We start from the raw sequence: 5869 nt of genomic DNA on the forward strand, positions 1-5869 counted from the left end.
AAACTGTACACTTAAAATTGGTGTTGATGGTCAATATTATATTTTTGTAAATAATTTAATTTAAAAATTTTTTAAAGGACTGAAGCTCTAACACTCAATACAACATGGATGAACCTTGAATGATACTCAGTGAGAGAAGCCAGACACAAGAGACCACACAGTGTATGATTCCATTTATGTGAAATATCCAGAATAGGCACATCCATAAATATACAAAATGGATTCATGGTTGCCAGGGACAGGGGGAGGAAGATGGGGCGTGACTGTTAATGGGTATGGGGTCTTATTTTGGGAATGATGAAAATGTTTAGAAGTTGGATAATAGTAATGATTGCACAACATTGTGAATGCATTAAATACCACTGAACTGTACACTTTAAAATGGTAAATTTCAGGTTATATGAATTTTACTTCGATTAAAAAGAAAAATGTACAATGAGAGTGAAGCAAACCATTCTCACGCTGGGTGTCTGTGTTTTGGTCATGCTGGTTCCCCATGGGTGGGGTAACACACTTGAAATGCTTTTTATCCAGTGTGCACATGCAGGGGTGAGATCTATGTTACCTATCTTCTCACCCCAGTGGATTTCCACCTGTTACATTTACCCTATGCTATTTTGCCATTTGCCAGGACAAAGTGTGCTGGGACTAGCCTTGCTGCCCAAAGCAAGGCATTGATAAGTAGTGGGTGTCTCTTCTACGGGGAGAATGCTGGGTGGCTACTAAAGGGGATGAAGGCAGAGAAAGATGTAATGACATGGAAGGATGCCTGAGTAATAAAGTGAAAGACACAGACCACGTGACAGCCTGAGATTACACGGGCCCACTTTGGTAACACCACCAGGGCTCTGTCAGCATTTTCCTAAAGTTCTGGCCAGAGCCAGTTATACCCAGCAATTCCCGGAACCCTGGAGAGGACCACCCTTATATTCCCCTCCCTCTATGACCACTTGTAACAAGTCGAATGGTGCTCCCAAAAATCATGTCTACCCAGAATCTCAGAATGTGCAGGTATTTGGATGTACAGTTTTTGCAGATGCCATTAGTTAAGATGAGGAAGTACTAAATCAGGATGACCCCTAAATCCAATGACTGGTGTCCTTGTAAGAAGAAGGGAGACACACAGGGACACAGAGAGAAGAAGGTCATGGGCCTACAGAAGCAGAGATTGAAGTGATGCAGCCACAAGCCAAGGAATGCCAGGGTTGCCAACAACCACCAGGGGCTGGGACAGGCAGGAATGGCCCTCTGAAAGCCTCCAGAAGGAGCACCACCCTGCCTACACCTTGATCTCAGACTTCTGGCCTCCAGAACTGTGAACCAATAAAACATTGTTAAGCCTCCCAGCGTGTGGTACTTTGTTGCAGCAGCCCCAGCAAAATCCTATGTACACAATCAATCTTGGAAAAAGGAAGAGAAGTGAAGAAAAGTGTAGGGGGAAGTGCTATGGAAAACCTCTCCTTTGAAAACCAAACGACTCAGCGGGATGAAGAGGAGAAAGGGGAGATTGAGAGAAGAGGGGCAAAGTAGGAGAAAGAGTGAGAAGAAAAAAATAGAGAAGAGGGTGGAGGAGAAGAAGGTGCAAGGAAGGAGAAGAGAAGGACCTCTTCAAGTTCCCTGCTTCCTCATCTGTGAAATGGGGGTAACTTCCCAATGCACTGGATTTTGAAGAACCAATGCATTAAATATGTACAAGGCACTCAGCACAGTGCCTATCTCACTGTAAATGCTCCACGAATATTATGGAGACGGTAGGTGGAGGCTGAACAAAGTGAGAGGAAGCAGGAAGAGTGGGGACGGCCCTGTTCTCTAACAGTTGCTGTCTTTGAGCTAGTGACTTCCTCTCTGAGGCCTCAGCATCCCCACCTGAGAACAAAACATGGCTAATGCCCGCTGAGAAACAAAGCACAAAGCACTTTATGGGACACTTCTTAGACCCCTGCAGGCAGGTGCTATCCTTACCCCATTTTACAGGTGAGAATCCTGAGGCTCGGAGAGACTAGCTCACAGTGAGTGCCCAAGGTCACTGAGCTGGTGGGTGGTGGGGCAGGATGCTAACTTGGGGAACCTGGCCCTTGTAGCTACCACCGGAATGAAGCCAGACACTCACAGATCCCCTTAGCTGGAATGTCGGGAGATTTTAAGTTGCAATGGTGCATCCAGCAAGCAGGAAGCGCTGCATAAATGTGAGCTGCTGTCATTGTTATTATTATTATGGAAGGGAGCAGAAGGGGAGGAGGTGGTGGGTGGGTGGCGGGGGGCACCCGAGCCCCTCCCTTAAGCCCTTCTCCGAGCTTATTAAGCGCCTCTGGCCGCTGCGATCGATGGCCACTGGGCGCCGGCTGCAGCATCCCTCCCGGTCTTGGGCAACGCATGCGCACGGAAGACCGATTGATCGCTGCAATCTCCTTTCCATCACCGCGCGGGCCGCGCCCCTGCTCCCCCCCTCCCCCGGCCCGCGTTGCCCGGCAACCACGGCTCGGCGCACTCCCATTGGCCCGCGGCAAGCCCGGCTCCTGGGCAGCGCGTGGTCAGTTGGTCGACGCGGCAGCAGTGTGACCAGGGGCCTGGCTCCGGGCGCGGGTCGATGCCGCCTCCCATCTGACCTTTCCCAGTGCGGGGAGGGAACTGCGGGCGGGAAGGGAGCCCGGGAGGATGAAGCAACCCAGTGGGTCTTGGAAAAAAAGTTTATTGACCCGTTTCTTATCTCAGGGACACACGACTTCCTGCGGTGGGGGCGACCGAATGGCCGGAGTGGGAGAGGTGGAGGCGGCGAGGACCCCTTCCCAGCTTTTCCCGGTCCCCAGCATGCTTGGGGCTATGTCTGCGATCTCTTCCTGGCCACTTCCCTGGGCTCGTCTGAGTCACGCGATTTACAGGGTGGAGGCCGGCCTGATACCCAGAAGGTGTGGCTTGGGCCTTGTACTCCCTCTACCACAGCAGGCTGACCACTAGACCCCTCAAAAGAGACCAAAACATTTATCCAGTGTTCCCTGGGTCCCAGGGAACTGCCTGCACTCACTGCCTATGGCCCACAACTCTATAAGAAAGGACAATTATTTAAATTAAAATGTAAGGTTGACATTAACAGGACTAGGAAACGTTGTGGGACCTCCTCCCACAGAAGTCCAGGGAGAGGCAGGCTCTAACCCAAGGTGACTGACTTCAAAAAAGGACACTGGTTATTTCAAAGGGACAGGTTGTGGTGGTCTAAACCTTCCAGCTTAGGAAAACGCAAAATCCCAAAGACCCCCAACCACCACTTGCGTTTATTAAAAGAAACAGCTGGATCTTGTTAAAGGAAGGCTTATTGTAAAAATAAAAATTCTGTTTATAATAACATGGTGGGGTTTCCTCTGTGGAGCCAAAAGTATTTCCTCCTTCCAGGGTGAAAAATAAGATTGAATCCTTTATGCAAATAGGTGATTGTTTTTATAATTGAGTGCACACAGCAGTTTTAATATGGATGTTGCGCCAAGTCTGTGCTAGAAGGTTTCTTTAAAAGATCCCTGTTACTCCCCCGCACAGTCCCCCCAAATCAGCATGGTTTCACAGAGAAGGAGTCTATGTGCAATTCTACAACCAGTTTAAATGAAACAGAAAAGCACAAAATGCTCAGCCACAGCCTTCCCCGCCTAAAATCAGCTGTGGCTGTTCTGTCCCGATGCCCCGGCCTCTGTGCCATGCACAGACGTGCTTCACAGAGGTGCGGTCTTCATGTCACTCCCCCAATGCTTGCACTTATTTCACTTTGTTTTTCATATAATGCTGCACCTGATGAGTCTCCAGTCTCCCTCCACAGCTTTTGCATTTCCAATTCCTAACAGCTGAGGAAGGTGGCACTGACTGGTGGATGGTACGTGGGGGGTTATTTTTGAAAGCAGATGCTAGAATTCAATTTTCATTTTAACCTGGTTATTGAGTGGGGAGGGGGAGGGAGGCAGAGATGGGTCAATTCTGGTACAAGATAAACAAGCTGGATTTTATCAAAAGATGAGCTATTTTGAGCATGGCTGCTTGGGTTTGTAATGTAAGAATGGTCCCATGAGTGTGAGTGAGCATGTGACTATACATTTTAGTGTGTGAACAAATGTGCAAGTGTGTGTGTGGTCGTGTACATGTGTGTGAGTATGGGCTTGAGTGCAAGCATGTGAGAGACTGCATGTGTGCGTGCACACACGTGTGACATGTACATGGGCATAGGTGCATGTGAGGGTGAGGAGAGAGAGGGAAGCTGAGGCTGGTTAGTGTACGTGACTGTGTGTGTGTTTAGTGTGTGCGTGTAAGGGTGCACATGTGTGTTGTGCAACGAGTGATCGTGTGTTTGTACACATGCATGAGCATGTGGAGTGTCACATATGAATGTGTGTGCTTGTGCCTGTCTTTTGCATGTGTGGGTAGTTGGGTACAGATGGGTTTTGTGTGTGTTTGTACATGTGCATGGGTGTCTGAAGGTGTGCACAAGTGTTCTGAACTTCCACCCCTACAGCCTTTCTCTTTCAACAAAGCTCCCAACTTTCTGTGGCCATCCTGTCCCTGCCTGGCCTCCTGCTGTTCCTGCCACAGGGGCCTGGGGATAGCTTCCTCCCTCCTGCTGAAACTGCTCATCTCTGGTCTACTTCAAATGCCTTCTTCTCAGGAGCTATCCAGGATGCCGCACTTGGGAGAATACTTGGCGATTCTACATAAGCATAAATGTTGGTCATCCTCTGAGGACAGGGCCCTAATGTCTTGAGCATTGCTTGGTCCCTAGAGCCAGGACAGGATGACTGGATGAGAGAATGACAATCATAGGTGAGCTGTGAGACAAGTGGCCTGGGCTGTGCCTGGCACAAGGCACCATTGCCAGGGAGGATGTTCCCTTGAAGGTGGAGAAGCTGAGGTTAAGACAACAGGTCCCCCAACCCCAGGATGTGTCCCCTGCCCAGCCAAGTGCTTGCCTTGGTGGTCATCAGCTGCCCTAGAACACTGTCCCAGGTGGACATGGTCTGATGCATGGATTTCCGAAGCCATGTCTCCATCTGGCAGCTTTATTAACCCAATTCGACTGATCGAGTGATTGACGTGTTTGCTTATCAGCTACTCCTGCCCCCCAAGGGACCTCTGTCAGGTGCCCCCCACCTCCATCTCCACCAGCCCAGGAGCAGAGGGACACCAGAGCCACTCACAGCCCCACTTCACACACACACACACACACACACACACAATTACACACTTTTGGTGACTGGGTCAATTTGAGTGGATCTTTTCAGAAGGCAATGTACCAGCATCTAACAAAATTTAAAAGTCAAATTTAAAATGAGAGCTTAGTGAGGACAATAACTTTGATCTGTCACCTTCCCCACTGGGTCCTGAGCCATTTAAAACCATGCTCAGCTCATAGTAGGTGCATGATAAATGGTGAACGAATTCCCCAGGCCCCAGTGTTCCAACTGCTGGAAATTTATCTCCTGTGTGTGTGTGCAGAAGTGGGGCGATATTTACATAGGAGTATGTTCCCAGAAGCATTAATTCTGGAAACAACCTAAAAAGGCAACAATAGGATGCTGGTTAAATCAAATACAGACCATCCGCCCTGCAGAGCACTACACAGCTGCTCCAGGCAGCTGCACCAAATATTCCTGACTGTTCCGAAGGAGTCGGCAACTACATCGATACGAAAACCTGCACATGAACATTTACGGCAACTTTAAATATCAGTACCCAAACCTGGGAGCCACAGAGACGTCCTTCAAAAGGTGAGTGGATAGCCCTGGCTGGTGTGGCTCAGTGGACTGAGCACCAGCCTGTGGACCAAAAGATTGCTGGTTAGGTTCCTGGTCAGGGCACATGCCTGGGCTGTGAGTGGGGTCCCTGGTTGGGGGCCTGT

At 49.3% G+C, this 5869-nt stretch overlaps 1 long non-coding RNA gene across 1 annotated transcript; it reads left to right on the forward strand.

The window, feature by feature from the left end:
- The first annotated feature begins 1839 nt into the window (after nucleotides 1–1839).
- On the forward strand, nucleotides 1840–3438 carry LOC118984595 (uncharacterized). The gene is made up of 2 exons (XR_005065948.1): nucleotides 1840–1974; nucleotides 2082–3438. It is a non-coding gene; the product is annotated as an uncharacterized LOC118984595 (long non-coding RNA).
- Nucleotides 3439–5869: the final 2431 nt, after the last annotated feature.

The sequence above is a fragment of the Sturnira hondurensis genome, unplaced genomic scaffold (assembly GCF_014824575.4).
Source record: "Sturnira hondurensis isolate 20B ecotype Veracruz unplaced genomic scaffold, ASM1482457v3 Scaffold0003693, whole genome shotgun sequence".
Lineage (NCBI taxonomy): Eukaryota > Metazoa > Chordata > Mammalia > Chiroptera > Phyllostomidae > Sturnira > Sturnira hondurensis.